We start from the raw sequence: 17,489 nt of genomic DNA on the forward strand, positions 1-17,489 counted from the left end.
ATAAAGTGTTGCATATTGATATTTATCTGTTTCTATATTTTTTTTTTTGTGAGAAATCATTAAGATGATCAGTGTTTCCACAAAGATAAATATCATTAATTATTAATAATAACATAGAGTTAAAGGTAAATAGAGCAAATTGGCTATTTCTGGCAATTTATTTAAGTGTGTATCAAACTGGTAGCCCTTCGCATTAATCAGTACCCAAGAAGTAGCTCTTGGTTTGAAAAAGGTTGGTGACCCCTGGTATGGGGTATCAGACTGTCTGATTGTGGCGGTCCGCTCCCTGTATGATCACTGTCAGAGCTTGGTCCGCATTGCCGGCAGTAAGTCGGACCCGTTTCCAGTGAGGGTTGGACTCCGCCAAGGCTGCCCTTTGTCACCGATTCTGTTCATAACTTTAATGGACAGAATTTCTAGGCGCAGTCAGGGCGTTGAGGGGATCCGGTTTGGTGGCTGCAGGATTAGGTCTCTGCTTTTTGCAGATGATGTGGTCCTGATGGCCAGGATCTTCATCTCTCGCTGGATCGGTTCGCAGCCGAGTGTGAAGCGACTGGGATGCGAATCAGCACCTCCAAGTCCGAGGCCATGGTTCTCGCCCGGAAAAGGGTGGAGACCTTGCCCCATGTGGAGGAGTTCAAGTACTTCGGAGTCTTGTTCACGAGTGAGGGAAGAGTGGATCGTGAGATCGACAGGCGGATCGGTGCGGCGTCTTCAGTAATGCGGACGCTTTATCGATCTGTTGGGGTGAAGAAGGAGCTGAGCTGGAAGGCAAAGCTCTCAATTTACCGATCGATCTACGTTCCCATCCTTACCTATGGTCATGAGCTTTGGGTTATGACCGAAAGGACAAGATCACGGGTACAAGCAGCCGAAATGAGTTTCCTCCGCCGGGTGGCGGGGCTCTCCTTAAGAGATAGGGTGAGAAGCTCTGTCATCCGGCAGGAGCACAAAGTAAAGCCGCTGCTCCTCCACATCGAGAGGAGCCAGATGAGGTGGTTCGGGCATCTGGTCAGGATGCCACCCGGACGCCTCCCTAGGGAGGTGTTTAGGGCACGTCCGACCGGTAGGAGGCCACGGAGAAGACCCAGACTGTGTCTCCTGGCTGGCCTGGGAACGCCACGGGATCCCCTGGCAGGAGCTGGACGAAGTGGCTGGAGAGAGGAAAGTCTGGGCTTCTCTGCTTAGGCTGCTGCCCCCGCGAACCGACCTCGGATAAGCGGAAGTAATACTTGTATTACTAACAATATCCGTTTTACATTACTATTCTTACCTTTCTTTGTTTTGTTTTTTATGGTTCTACAGCCTTAAAAGGGGCCTATTATGCAAAACCAGCTTTTCTTACCTATTGGTGGTACCTGCTGTTGTGTATTTGGGATCTGAATAAGTCCTGAAAATGTTGAAATCAAACCATTGAGGCAATGCGGAGATATTTATAAAATTATCTTGCCTTCCTTCATACTTCCGCCAATCGAGCAGTTCGGAATTTGTAAAACCGGTCACGTTTTTTCCGCACCAATGACGTCACCGGATTATGCATGTATCATATGCATTTACCCAAAGTGCTTTGCGCGGGTCCGCCATTGTAGTCCACAGCTGTAGTCAATAAGCAGCTTCTTTTTTTTGCTATCCTCTTGTTGAGGGGAAGACTGTCTCGTAAATGCACATGCATCCTCTGCTGTTGCCATTGCTAATACAAAGTAGTGTATAGTTCTAATTTATATCTGTCAGTAGACTCACTATGGAAGTGCTAAAAACTACAACAAAGATGGTGGGGTGAAGACGCTGTTGAAGTGGAGGCATGTAAAAAGGAAGAGATGGTCAGAAATTGGCTTGAAGAATGTCTGTAAAAAAAATGTATGCATAATGTTGACCAATGAACCACCATTACATGTTATGTAAACCAGTGTTTTTCAACCTTTTTTGAGCCAAGGCACAGTTTTTGCGTTGAAAAAATCCGGAGGCACACCACCAGCAGAAATCATTAAAAAACGAAACTCAGTTGACAGTAAAAAGTCGTTGTCACAATTGTTGGATATGACTTGAAACCATAACCAACCATGACTCACTGTAGCTCTTGTGTCAAAGTAGGTGTACTGTCACGACCTGTCACATCACACCGTGACTTATTTTACGTTTTTTGCTGTTTTCCTGTGTGTAGTGTTTTATTTCTTGTCTTGCGCTCCTATTTTGGTGGCTTTTTGTCTTTTTTTGGTATTTTCCTGTAGCAGTTTCATGTCTTCATTTGAGCGATATTTCCCGCATCTACTTTGTTTTAGCAATCAAGAATATTTAAGGTTTTTTTATCCTTCTTTGTGGGGACATTGTTGACTGTCATGTCATGTTCGGATGTACATTGTGGACGCCGTCTTTGCTCCACAGTAAGTCTTTGCTGTCGTCCAGCATTCTGTTTTTGTTTACTTTGTAGCCAGTTCAGTTTTAGTTTCGTTCTGCATAGCCTTCCCTAAGCTTCAATGCCTTTTCTTAGGGGCACTCAACTTTTGTTTATTTTTGGTTTAAGCATGAGATACCTTTTTACCTGCACACTGCCTCCCGCTGTTCCCGACATCTACAAAGCAATTAGCTACCGGCTGCCAAATACTTATATGGAAGAGTATCACACGGTTACTCTGCCGAGCTCTAGACAGCACGGACGCTCAACAACAACACATAATTTGCAGACTATAATTACTGGTTTGCAAAAAGTATTTTTAACCCAAATTGGTGAAATTAGATAATCTCCCACGGCACACCAGACTGTATTTCACGGCACACTAGTGTGCCACGGCACAGTGGTTGAAAAACACTGATGTAGACAACATATGAAGAAAATACAAAGTTTGTGTTCCATTACCATTAACAAAATACAATATTCATGTTTTGAAAAAAAGTGAAAAAAAGATTGTCACTAAAGGCATCAAAACTATGAAAGAACACGTTGAGTTATGTACTTAACAAAAAAAAGGTGAAATAACTGAAAACATGTTTTATATTCTAGTTTCTTCAAAATAGCCACCCTTTGCTCTGATTACTGTTTTGCACACTCTTGGCATTCTCTCGATGAGCTTCAAGAGGTAGTCGCCTGAAATGGTTTTCACTTCACCGGTGGCCTTATCAGGGTCGATTAGTGGAATTTCTTGCTTTATCAATGGGGTTGGAACCATCAGTTGCGTTGTGAATGAGAAGGTGTGGGCAAACTTTTGGCCAGTACTGTATGTCTAAGGCCGAGTGATGCCAATAAAGCTATGTAATGAAACCTATTAAAAAATAATGTGTAAAGTTATACTACCGTTCAAAAGTTTGGGGTCACATTGAAATGTCCTTATTTTTGAAGGAAAAGCACTGTACTTTTCAATGAAGATAACTTTAAACTAGTCTTAAATTTAAAGAAATACACTCTATACATTGCTAATGTGGTAAATGACTATTCTAGCTGCAAATGTCTGGTTTTTGGTGCAATATCTACATAGGTGTATAGAGGCCCATTTCCAGCAACTATCACTCCAGTGTTCTAATGGTACAATGTGTTTGCTCATTGGCTCAGAAGGCTAATTGATGATTAGAAAACCCTTGTGCAATCATGTTCACACATCTGAAAACAGTTTAGCTCGTTACAGAAGCTACAAAACTGACCTTCCTTTGAGCAGATTGAGTTTCTGGAGCATCACATTTGTGGGGTCATTTAAACGCTCAAAATAGCCAGAAAAAGAGAACTTTCCTCTGAAACTCGACAGTCTATTTTTGTTCTTAGAAATGAAGGCTATTCCACAAAATTTTTTGGGTGACCCCAAACTTTTGAACGGTAGTGTATATACTTACATAAGTTGGGAAACACGAAAAAGCACACTTTGATGTCAGTTTGGAGACACAATAAAAAAAAATGTAAGTTTTTTTTTACTATTTATTCCATAAACTGCCAAAAAAAGAAAAAAACGAATATCTCCAGGTCCCGTGTATTATTTGGGGTATACTTTATTTTTGCAACATGTCAATTAATGTAATTTTGACCCTGCTTGTCGTTTCACTGCATGACTAAACAGTACAGTCGTTTGCAGGTCCTCTGTTGCCCTCTAGTGGACATGTAGAGAAATTACACGTCATTTCATTTCATTTTTATTTATCTCCTTCATTGATGTGCATCTTTGATAGACAATTATACCACAACTATTCAGTTATACAGTTACACATCAATGCCTGAGAAGGAGCAGGATGAAGAAAATGATTATATTTTCCTGCCCCCTTCAACCAAATACGTAGTCTTACTTAATGATATACAAACCATTTTGCATTCATTTTGGCATCTTAACACATGACAAAAAAAAGGGTTATTAAACCATCACTTTTCTACTGAAAATGTATTATAATCGAACATTGAAAACTCAATAGTCAATGTATTTGCTGAAGGTATCGTTTCCAGGGTGTGGAATGTGATGTCATCGTTGCTAGAACTATCAAGCACCAACAAATTAAATCTATCTACATATCTTTTTAAAGTATTTGTATGTGTTGTTAGTAGTTAATTATATACTGCACCTTTTTTCCTGTGAGTGATTGATGTGTTTTTGTGTGTACCAGAGTTGACCAGAGAGTGGAGCCATGTTTCTGCCACACATAAGATGCACTGAATGTTTGGTAAGTAAGTAAACACATTTGGCAGAATTTGCTCTGTTTTGGCCTTTTTTGTTTGACCTTTTCATTTTTGGTATGTTTTGAAGTATTCCGCCCAATACGCCAAAACACAAATAGTGGCCTGTTACTGCAAAACCAAAGGAAATCATACCAATCTACATGTCATTTTACGTGTAGTGTCAACATTTCTGCCTTTTTAATATGTAACAATATGTTGATATTGTGGTTGTAAAGTTTGCAGTTTTGTTTCTAATATTTGCACTCCAGCTCAGGAGGTAATGACCAAGTGACACCACTTGTTATGATGCAGTGCAGTTCAAAATGTTACACCTAACCATTTCAACATTCATCAATATTGTACATGTGCAAAAATAAGTTAGCCCCTTGCATAACAAAATTTAGAAAAAGTAAAACTTCTTCACATTTGAAGACACCTGACAGATGTGGTGTTGGCCAGAGATACTTTCACCTATTTGGGTTTTAAAAAGATCATGTGTCATAAAGTGTAAAATGTGTGTGGGTTAGCATCTAAAATTAAAATATCTATGTAGTGTAAATGTTAAGCCAAGGCGTTTTTTCCCCCACATTAATACAAAATCATTATGTACAACTAGTTTATTTTTTTAAATGATTTGGAGTGCATGAGAAAGTGAAAAGGTGCACCTTTGGATGCTAACTACTCCTGGTATTTCAAATGCATTTAGTGGAGGTAATAATAAAAATCTACACCACACTGCAAAAATTGAAATCTAAGATTAAATATCTCAAATAAGGGGGATATTTGCTTATTTTCTGTCTGATAAGATAATTCTTCTCACTAAGCAGATTTTATGTTAGAGCAGACCTGGGCAAATTAAGGCCCGGGGGCCACATGCGGCCCGTTAAGCTTTTCAATCTGGCCCGCCGGACATTCCCAAATAATTTTTTTTAGATCTTTAAGATGGAAACTAGCTGACATTATGATGTGCAGTGATGTTTTCTAATGACCGCAAGTCTTGAACTATACAAAGTATTTCAATGGTTGGAATCTGCGCTTATGGATGATATACCAGTTACTGTGGTAATCTAATTAGTTACTATGGTCATCTAATTAGTTACTATGGTCATCTAATTAGTTACTATAGTAATCTACGTCACAGCAGCTCAGACGAGGCACCAAGCAGTGTGGGCGGGAAGCGTTTACACAGACGCGGAAGGAGATTTTCACAACAAAGTTCTAAAGCTTAGTGATATATCAGATTGTAGGTGGGTGTATTTTGTACCCTTCGCGTTCATATTTCACTGTTTGTTGCATTTTTGTTGCGTTTCACTTCATTGTAAAATATGTCGATCGAAAGAGGGTGAGACATTCATATTTTGTCAATATTCAGTGTTTTATCTTTCATAGAACAATGTAAAATTCCATTAAGTTTTTTAAGGCGGTCTGTCATTACGTTTTTAGCATTCAATCAGACATTATTGGGAGGTTTTGTATTAGTGTTCCTAAAAATAGATATACCGGCCCCAAGACACATTTGTTTCTCTAAATGTGGCCCCCGAGTCAAAATAATTGCCCAGGCCTGATGTTAGAGTGTAGAGGCCCGATGATCTGGAATGAGATCGATAGCTCTATAAAAGAATCAAATTCTTTAAACATTTTAAAAAAGCGTTTTAAGCTAAATTTATTGCGACGTTATGCTTAGTATATTTAGCAGACCCCTTATGGTTGAGGAATTCACATTAGTTGCATCATTTTGGTCTTGACCTCTGTATGTATGATGATATTATCGCAGATCTTCAGCATGCAACCTCTTAATTAAATTTGTATAATAGGATATTGAGACAGATTTGGTGGATTTAAAGATTACTTTTTTATTTATAAATAAAATTGTAAATCTGTATTTAAATAAATAAATGGTTTGGTGGGTAGATTCTGAAATGTGTTGTATTGTATTTTGCATATTATATGATGATGTATATTTTAACTGTGGGTCCCTGTCCATAAGCTGTGTGCTTCTAGGGATGACCTTTTTGCAGAACGGACTTTGATATTAACAAAAGTAACAATAATGAATTACAAAACTATGTCTGTCTGTAAATAAATAAATAAATAAAGTAAAAAACGGAGGTAAAAACTATTCAAAAGGGTTAAGTTCACTTTTCTCGTGTTTGACAGAGATATTATGTGGCAACGACGGTGGCGAACGACGACGTGTTCGAAGCAGAAGACATAAAACGGCAGGTTTTAAGTTTCATGTACAAACCCCGTTTCCATATGAGTTGGGAAATTGTGTTAGATGTAAATATAAACGGAATACAATGATTTGCAAATCCTTTTCAACCCATATTCAATTGAATGCACTACAAAGACAACATATTTGATGTTCAAACTCATATACTTTTTTTTTTTTGCAAATAATAATTAACTTAGAATTTCATGGCTGCAACACGTGCCAAAGTAGTTGGGAAAGGGCATGTTCACCACTGTGTTACATGGCCTTTCCTTTTAACAACACTCAGTAAACGTTTGGGAACTGAGGAGACACATTTTTTAAGCTTCTCAGGTGGAATTCTTTCCCATTCTTGCTTGATGTACAGCTTAAGTTGTTCAACAGTCCGGGGGTCTCCGTTGTGCTATTTTAGGCTTCATAATGCGCCACACATTTTCAATGGGAGACAGGTCTGGACTACAGGCAGGCCAGTCTAGTACCCGCACTCTTTTACTATGAAGCCACGTTGATGTAACACATGGCTTGGCATTGTCTTGCTGAAATAAGCAGGGGCGTCCATGGTAACGTTGCTTGGATGGCAACATATGTTGCTCCAAAACCTGTATGTACCTTTCAGCATTAATGGCGCCTTCACAGATGTGTAAGTTACCCATGTCTTGGGCACTAATAGATAGATAGTACTTTATACACCCCCATACCATCACAGATGCTGGCTTTTACACTTTGTGCCTATAACAATCCGGATGGTTCTTTTCCTCTTTGGTCCGGAGGACACGACGTCCACAGTTTCCAAAAACAATTTGAAATGTGGACTCGTCAGACCACAGAACACTTTTCGACTTTGTATCAGTCCATCTTAGATGAGCTCAGGCCCAGCGAAGCCGACGGCGTTTCTGGGTGTTGTTGATAAACGGTTTTCGCTTTGCATAGGAGAGTTTTAACTTGCACTTACAGGTGTAGCGACCAACTGTAGTTACTGACAGTGGGTTTCTGAAGTGTTCCTGAGCCTGTGTGGTGATATTCTTTACACACTGATGTCGCTTGTTGATGCAGTACAGCCTGAGGGATCGAAGGTCACGGGCTTAGCTGCTTACGTGCAGTAATTTCTCCAGATTCTCTGAACCCTTTGATGATATTACGGACCGTAGATGGTGAAATCCCTAAATTCCTTGCAATAGCTGGTTGAGAAATGTTTTTCTTAAACTGTTCAACAATTTGCTCACGCATTTGTTGACAAAGTGGTGACCCTCGCCCCATCCTTGTTTGTGAATGACTGAGCATTTCATGGAATCTACTTTTATACCCAATCATGGCACCCACCTGTTCCCAATTTGCCTGTTCACCTGTGGGATGTTCCAAATAAGTGTTTGATGAGCATTCCTCAACTTTATCAGTATTTATTGCCACCTTTCCCAACTTCTTTGTCACGTGTTGCTGGAATCAAATTCTAAAGTTAATGATTATTTGCACAAAAAAAAAAGTTTATCAGTTTGAACATCAAATATGTTGTCTTTGTAGCATATTCAACTGAATATGGGTTGAAAATGATTTGCAAATCATTGTAATCCGTTTATATTTACATCTAACACAATTTCCCAACTCATATGGAAACGGGGATTGTACATACAAAATAGTGCTGCTAGGAGCTTGATGAGAGTGCGGAAATACGATCACATCACACCAGTTCTCAAATCCCTTCACTGGCTTCCTGTTCCACTCAGGATTGGCTACAAAGTCTCTCTACTAACTCACCAGTGCCTCCATGGAAATGCCCCCCCTCTACCTCAAAGAACTGCTCACCCCCAAATCCTCCACACGACACCTCCGCTCCGGACAGGCTAACCTCATCCAACCTCCGAGTACAAAGCTCCGAACCATGGGAGACCGGGCTTTCTGCTCCGCCGCTCCCAGTCTGTGGAACGCTCTCCCTGACCACCTGAGGGCACCACAGACTGTGGATGCTTTTAAAAAAGGCTTAAAAACCCATATTTTTTAAAAAGCCTTTTGTTATATTTATGTGTGCTAGTTCTAGTTATTAGGCTGTTCTAGTTTTTTTTTCTTTTACTATCTATCTTACTCGTTGGGGGCAGCTATTTGTTGTTCTAGCTTTGTTCATCTCCGGGTTGGGGAGGAGACCCTGTCCCAAGTGGAGGAGTTCAAGTACCTCGGAGTCTTGTTCACGAGTGAGGGAAGAGTGGATCGTGAGATCGACAGGCGGATCGGTGCGGCGTCTTCAGTAATGCGGACGCTGTATCGATCCGTTGTGGGGAAGAAGGAACTGAGCCGGAAGGCAAAGCTCTCAATTTACCGGTCGATCTACGTTCCCATCCTCACCTATGGTCATGAGCTTTGGGTTATGACCGAAAGGACAAGATCACGGGTACAAGCGGCCAAAATGAGTTTCCTCCATTGGGTGGCGGGGCTCTCCCTGGGAGATAGGGTGAGAACCTCTACCATCCGGGGGGAGCTCAAAGTAAAGTTGCTGCTCCTCCACATCGAGAGGAGCCAGATGAGGTGGTTCGGGTATCTGGTCAGGATGCCACCCGAACGCCTCCCTAGGGAGGTTTTTAGGGAACGTCCGACAGGTAGGAGGCCACGGGGAAGACCCAGGACACGTTGGGTAGACTTTGTCTCCCGGCTGGCCTGAAAATGCCTCGGGATCCCCTGGGAAGAGCTGGACAAAGTGGCTGGAGAGAGGAAAGTCTGGGCTTTCTTGCTTAGGCTGCTGCCCCCGCGACCCGACCTCGGATAAGCGGAAGAAGATGGTTGGATAGATGGATAGCTTTGTTCTTTTTTTTAAGTGCACTGTAGCACTTTGAGATTGTTTGTTCAATATAAAGTGCTTTAAAAAATGAAATATATTATTATAATTATTATTATTATCATGTGGCTCGAGGAGGAGTCACCCTTTACTGTGTACCTCTTGCTTGGCCCCGGTATAAACCCTTTGCTTGCCTAACAGAATTTCTGTTATGACATCCAGTGGACACATTTAGAACAGCAGTTTCTTTCATTAAAAAAAAAAAAAAAAAAAAAAAAAGCAGCACATTTTTATACATGGCAAGTTCATCACGTGGGTCAAAAAAGAAATAATAATAATAAATTATTATAAAAATAAATAATCATCCTCCAATAGTGGCCTCATGGGTATCCTCTCCCAGTGAGCAGGTGTACTGGACCGGGCGGTGCTGCATGGTGCAAGTGAGATGGATATGTTTTGAACGGGTGGCGATAAACTCGGCAATCAAAGCAAGCGTTTCAGCGAGCTTTAAAATAACAATTAGCTGTGAAAAAGAAGAGGGGTGATTATAAATTCCATTCAGGGGAGAAAAAAAAAAGATTCCCCGACTGTCGACCGGGAGATCTCAGGGAGTCGCACAGTTTTTGGTGATGGGGGGTGTTGCAATCAGCGTTAAACAGAGCCGTTTTGTGCCTGTGTGATTGTCAAGTGGGCCATTACTTGTTGATAAGAGCACCTTTTTTTTTTTTTTCCTCCTGTGGTCCTGATTGGGCTCCCACTCGCACACCCGCAATCAGGCCCCTTTTTTCAGCCCACTGCCATTTTCAGCGCCGTGATTTCTACCCCGATACCCCTCCCACCGATGAAACGGCCCCCACTCCCCGCCCCCCTGCGCTCCGTCAGAGCCACCAGGACTCACCCCCCCACCAACCCCCAAAGGCCCTACTCCGGCATCCCCCCTCCTCCTTCAGACTCAATGAGCAGCCATTTATGGCAAGGAGAAAAGGTCGGGCCAATCTGCTTGTGTCAATTGTAAACTAGCCCAATTTGCCTTGATTTCAATGAAATAAACGAGCGCTTGACGAGATGGAGCAGTCTACCTGGGAGACACGCATTAGAGAGGTCAAACGCTCTTTGCTTTCTAGAAAAGACCCTTAAAGGCCCTTCATTCATTATTTATTTACTTTAAATGTGCTGGAAATGCCATTCATTTGAAATAAAAAAAACATTTATTTTATTCATAGGCAAAATGTATACAGACTAGTGTTGTCCCGATACCAATAATTTGGTACCGGTACCAAAATTATTTAGATACTTTTCTAAATAAAGGGGACCCCCCCAAAAATTGCATTATTGGCTTTATGTAAACAAAAAATCTTAGGGTACATTAAATGCAAGGTTATTGCAAGTTTGTCCTTAAATAAAATAGTGAACATACAAGACAACTTGTCTTGTAGTAGTAAGTAAGCAAACAAAGGCTCCTAATTTAGTCTGCTGACATATGCAGTAACATATTGTGTCATTTATCATTCTATTATGTTGTCAAAATTATGAGGGACAAGTGGTAGAAAATGAATTTTTAATCTACTTGTTCATTTACTGTTAATATCTGCTTACTTTCTCTTTTAACATGTTCTATCTACACTTCTGTTCAAATGTAATAATCACTTATTCTTCTGTTGTTTGATACTTTACATTAGTTTTGGATGATACCACAAATTTGGGTATCAACCCGATACCAAGTAGTTACAGGATCATACATTGGTCATATTAAAAGTCCTCCTGTGTCCAGGGACATATTTCCTGACTTTATAAACATAATATGAATTAAAAAAAAACAAAGATGTTGTGATGCCAAAAAATATCGACGTAATCATAGTAGTATCGACTAGATACGCTCATGTACTTGGTATCATTACAGTGGATGTTAGGTGTAAATCCACCAATGGCGTTTGTTTACATTTTGAGGCCGGTGAGCTACGGTGTGTAGTGAAGCATGTTTAGCTATTCCTCGTCCTGCAGGGATGATACTAGTAAGAAACTTACTTTATTTGTCACCATGGAGGCCAGGATTAGTGATTTAGAAGTAGCTAAAACACTGCTGACTGCGAATGGATTTTAGCCGCTTCAGTGTTATACCTTCACCTTTATCGTTAGTTTTTAAGCCAAAATGCGTCCGTTCTCCCTTTTCTGTCTACACACTGTGTCTGTTTGTAAGTACTCCGTGATTGTGCACTGCCGAACATGCTCATCTGCTCGTAAACCAGCAATGACATGACGTGACGACTACGGGGGCGCGGGGGGTGCAGGACCGGTAGTTTTCAGAGGCGGTATAGTACCGAATATGATTCATTAGTATCGCGGTACTATACTAATACCGGTGTACCGTACAACCCTAATACAGACTGTCACAAAAGGTACACCCCTCACATTTCACATATTTTTTTGTGATAGAGTGATTGGAGCACATACTTGTTGGTCACAAAAAACATTCATGAAGTTTGGTTCTTTTATGAATTCATTAAAGATTCAATATTCAAGATGCTGTTTATTGTCCATTCTTTAACATGTACAAGACATATAAGAACTGAACTGGGTCTACTGAAAATGTGACCAAATCTGCTGGGTCAAAAGTATACATACAGCAATGTTAATATTTGGTTACATGTCCCTTGGCAAGTTTCACTGCAATAAGGCACCTTTGGTAGCCATCCACAAGCTTCTGGTTGAATTTTTGACCACTGCTCTTGACAAAATTGGTGCAGTTCAGCTAAATTTGTTGGTTTTCTGACATGTACTTGTTTCTTCAGCATTGTCCACATGTTGTCAATGGGGTTTAAGTCAGGACTTTGGGAAGGCCATTCTAAAACCTTAATTCTACCCTGATTTAGCCATTCCTTTACCACTTTTGACGTGTGTTTGGGGTCATTGTCCTGTTGGAACACACCACTGCACCCAAGACCCAACCTCCGGGCTGATGATTTTAGGATGTCCAGAATAATTTGGAGGTAATCCTCCTTTTTCATTGTCCCATTTACTCTCTGCAAAGCACCAGTTCCATTGGCAACAAAACAGGCCCAGAGCATAATACTACCACCACCATGCTTGACGGTAGGAATGGTGTTCCTTGGATTAAAGGCCTCACCTTTTCTCCTCCAAACATGTTGCTGGGTATTGTGGCCAAACAGCTCAATTTTTGTTTCATCTGACCGCAGAACTTTCCTCCAGAAGGTCTTACGAGCCTTAAAGTGTCGCTTCTGGATCAAGGGCTTCCTTCTTGCATGGTAGCCTCTCAGTCCATAGCGATGCAAGACAAGCTTGCCTGTGGACACTGACACCTGTTTTCCAGCAGCTTCCAATTCATTGCAGACCTGCTTTTTGGTGGTTCTCGAGTTGACTCTTGATCATCCTGACCAATTTTCTCTCAGCAGCAGGTGATAGCTTGCGTTTTCTTCCTGATCGTGGCAGTGACAAAACTGTGCCATGCACTTTATACTTATGAACAACTGTCTGCACAGTTGCTCTTGGGACCTTAAGCTGCTTTGAAATGGCTCCAAGTGACTTTCCTGACTTGTTCAAGTCAATGATTCGTTTTTTCAGATCTGTGCTGAGTTCCTTTGACTTTCCCATTGTCGCGTTTGTAACCGAGTCTAATGACTGCATCACATGAGCCCTTTTTAAATGGGCTCAGTCAATCATAATCACTCACGTGAAGTTAAGAGGCCATGCCATGAAGCTAATTAGATTTGATTGTAACTTTTCTACATCACCAAAATTGATCATGTATGTTGCTGTATGTATACTTTTGACCCAGCAGATTTGGTCACATTTTCAGTAGACCCATAATACATTCATAAAAGAACCAAACTTCATGAACGTTTTTTGTGACCAACAAGTATGTGCTTCCATCACTCTATCACAAAAAAATAAGAGTTGTAGAAATTATTGGAAACTCAAGACTCACAAGTGTATGTAAACTTTTGACCACGACTGTATATATATAAATACTTTTTGAACAGGGTGGTTCAAAAAGTATAACTAACCAGTACCTCTGTGGACCTCTGGGGGTAGCGCATCACCTGTTGAAGACTTCCGCTTGACACTTGCATGATTCTATGCCCTCATGTGATGACAACAAGGCCTCTGTCTTTATCAGCCTCATTTTATTCCCACTTTCCTTCTTCCTCTCGTGGCTGCAGCGTCACACTAGGCCAGACGTGAGCTCACGCGGCAGTTGAACGAGTTTGTTGACGGATGCGGCGGGTGTTTTTGTCTGCTCCATATCCCGCAAAGCGGAATGACAACAAACATCTGGGCTGGCACATGAGGGACGCTCCTCGTCGGCCTGATAAGCAAGAAGAAGTCTTCATGTCTGAGGAAAGCGCCGCTCTTTTGATGATAAAACACTTGCCACACCGAGATGGGCCGACTTGATTCGAACACCGCTCGGTCACCTTTGACCTTTTTCTATCGGCACGCATCACTGACGGAGGCTTGGGGAGGAGTGAGCGTGCGTATGTGTGGGAGGGCGGACTTGTAGATCTGATAAGGAATAAAGCCTATTCATATGTACTGGCTGGAACAGGACACATCTTCTATGGAGGCACGCTACACGGGCGAGATACAGTATGATAGGTTCATGCCGCTGCAGGTTGGTCACCACCAAGACCTCCAGCGGGCACGGGGAGAAAGATACGGTCGCAAAAACAACTGCAACATGTTATCTTTTCATGTTTTACAGTATCTGCTGCGCCTTTTAAAAAGCAGGTGCACCATTTAATTTGAAACTGCAGCTCAAACATGACAATATAAGAAGAGTTAGCACACACTGATGTTGGTCGAGAAGGCCTGGCTCTCAGTCTCCGTTCTAATTCAACCCAAAGGTGTTCTATCGGGTTCAGGTCAAGACTCTGTGCAGGCCTGTCAAGTTCACCTACACCAGACTCTGTCATCCCTGTCTTTATGGACCTTGCTTTGTGCACTGGTGCACAGTCATGTTGGAAGACGCTGGAAATCACTGAGCTCCTGAGAGCGGCCCAGAAACAGTCTCCATGCCTAAGTGCTTGATTTTATACGCCCATGGCCGGGCCAAGTGATTAGGACACCTGATTCTGATCATTTGGATGGGTGGCCAAATACTTTTGGCAATACAGTGTATGTAAAAAATTTTTTAAAAACACATGACGTTAGTGCAGCAGTCGAGGAAAATGAGCAAACTACATGAATAACATCCTGTAATTTGATTTTGGTATAATTTATTTATCTTGATCGATTGAAAATTAACACCAATGAGTTGACTGATGAACATTATCACATCATTTATTCAGAAAGTATAAATGTTATTTACATAGAAATATTTCGTAAATATTTATTTTCATGCCTTCATTGTTTCCAAACTGTGCCTCTAATACAACAGCAAAACGGCTGATCCAACAAAACCGAAGTTAGCGAGTATGAATAGTTTTAGTTATATTGTAAAACTTACAAACATTGCTTAGAGCAGGGGTATGGAACCTATGGCTCTCAACTGCATCTGGCTCTCAGATAAATCTTAGCTGACATTGGTTAACACGATAAGTAATGAATAATTCCGCTGGTAATCAAATCACAGTGTTAAAAAAAACGTTCAAAATATAAAACATTCTCATGCATTTTAATCCGTCCATCCGTTTTTCCACCGCACCTGTTCAAGAAGTCGCATTAATGGGAAAAATGTTATTTATTATTGGTTAGCTTCAGAATAACAATGTTAATTAAAAGACTAAGAGACTTATTATACTTTACAAATGTTGGTCTTCCTTGAAAATGCACGCATCTAGTTGTATTCAGTGTTAAAAAAATATTATATGACTCTCACGGAAATACATTTTAAAACTTTCATGGCTCGCTCAGCCAAAAAGAGCTTAGAGTGATAAATAAAGAATCTTTGCGATTAGAAACGCCACATGTGAACTACTACTGTTTTGATTTAATACCATTTTAAGTAATTTTTAATCAAATATGAAATTGTATTGTATTTTTTTAATATACCCAATAATAGGAAATAATTTATGTTGTGTAATAAAATAATAATACACTATAAATGTTTTTCAGACATGTTTCCTTGTGTGTGCTACTAGGGTTGTACGGTATACCGGTATTAGTATAGTACTGCGATACTAATGAATCATATTCGGTACTATACCGCCTCTGAAAAGTACTGGTCCACTCACCGGCGTCACAATGTAAACAAACGCCATTGCTGGATCTACACCTAACTTCCACTGTAATGATACCAAGTACAGGAGCGTATCTAGTCAATACTACCATGATTACGTTGATATTTTTTAGAATCACAAAATCTTCTTTCAGTTTTTGTAAATTCAATTATGTTTATAAACTCAGGAAATATGTCCCTGGATACATGAGGACTTTGAATATGACCAATGTATGATCCTGTAACGACTTGGTATCGGATTGATACCCAAATTTGTGGTATCATCCAAAACTAATGTAAAGTATCAAACAACAGAAGAATAAGTGATTATAACATTTTAACAGAAGTGTAGATAGAACATGTTAAAAGAGAAAGTAAGCAGATATTAACAGTAAATGAACAAGTAGATTAATAATACATTTTCTACCACTTTTCCTTAATAATATTGACAAAATAATAGAATGGAAAATGACACAATATGTTACTGCATATGTCAGCAGCTAAATTAGGAGCCTTTGTTTGCTTACTTACTACTAAAGGACAAGTTGTGTTGTATGTTCACTATTTTAACTAAGGAGAAACTTGCAATAAGAAACATATGTTTAATGTACCGTAAGATTTTTTTGTAAAATAAAGCCAATAATGACATTTTTTGTGGTCCCATTTATTTAGAAAAGTACAGAAAACTATCGAAATAATTTTGGTACCGGTACCAAAATATTGGTATCGGGACAACACTAATTTACAGTAATATGCTGTAAAGAACAACGTAAAAGTTATTGTAATTTTTATTAAATTGATGGGTAGTTTGCTGTAAAGTTAAGTATTTTTATTTATTTTTATTTATACAAAAACATGTTTGGAAAGTATGATAATATACTGTAGTATTTGTTGCAATGTTGGCTACTATTAGAGTTTAAAAGGGCATGCAATTTCAAGCAGTACATATATTTTTTTGTTAAAATAAAGCCAATCATGCAATTTTTTGTGGTACCCTTCATTTAGAAAAGTACCGAAAAGTATAGAAATAATAATACCGGTACCGGTACCAAAATATTGGTATCGGGACAACACTAGTGTGCATGCATTTAACAGTGAAAATGATACTTAAAGTATCTCTACCACTGCTGTCTTGATTAAATACTATTGTAAATAAACTGAAATAATATATGAAATTGTATTGTAGTTTTTAATATACCAATAAAAATTACTATTTTGGTATAATCAACTTTTTCAAATATGCTCTGCATTTGTGTGCGTACATAAAACAGTGGAAACGACCCTCCTACTTTATTCATACATAAAAACAAGTCTTGAAATGTCACTTCATTCTCACCAGCTTATGGACATAAAGCATTAAATCTCCTATTAGAGCAGTGTTTTTCAACCTTTTCTGAGCCAAGGCACATTTTTTGCATTCATTGAAAAAATCCGGAGGCACACTACCAGCAGAAAACATTAAAAAAAAAAAAAAACTCAGCAGCTGATATTGACAGTAAAAAGACGTTGCAATTGTTGGATATGACTTTAAACCATAACCAAGCATGCATCACTATAGCTCTTGTCTCAAAGTAGGTGTGCTGCCACGACCTGTCACATCACGCCGTGACTTATTTTGAAGTTTTTGGTGTTTTCCTGTGTGTAGTGTTTTAGTTCCTGTCTTGCGCTGCTATTTTTGTTGGCTTTTCCTGTTTTGTTGGTAATTTTCCTGTAG

General features: G+C 39.9%; 1 protein-coding gene across 3 annotated transcripts in view; it reads left to right on the plus strand.

The window, feature by feature from the left end:
- Positions 1–17,489, plus strand: part of LOC133644348 (LIM/homeobox protein Lhx8) — a 61,747-nt gene that overhangs the window by 19,396 nt on the left and 24,862 nt on the right. For all 3 annotated transcript variants that reach the window (XM_062038752.1, XM_062038750.1, XM_062038751.1), the window contains exon 3: positions 4,576–4,632. The gene's annotated coding sequence lies outside the window, so the exon portion shown is untranslated. The remainder of the gene's footprint in view (positions 1–4,575; positions 4,633–17,489) is intronic.

This window comes from Entelurus aequoreus, linkage group LG27, assembly GCF_033978785.1.
Source record: "Entelurus aequoreus isolate RoL-2023_Sb linkage group LG27, RoL_Eaeq_v1.1, whole genome shotgun sequence".
Lineage (NCBI taxonomy): Eukaryota > Metazoa > Chordata > Actinopteri > Syngnathiformes > Syngnathidae > Entelurus > Entelurus aequoreus.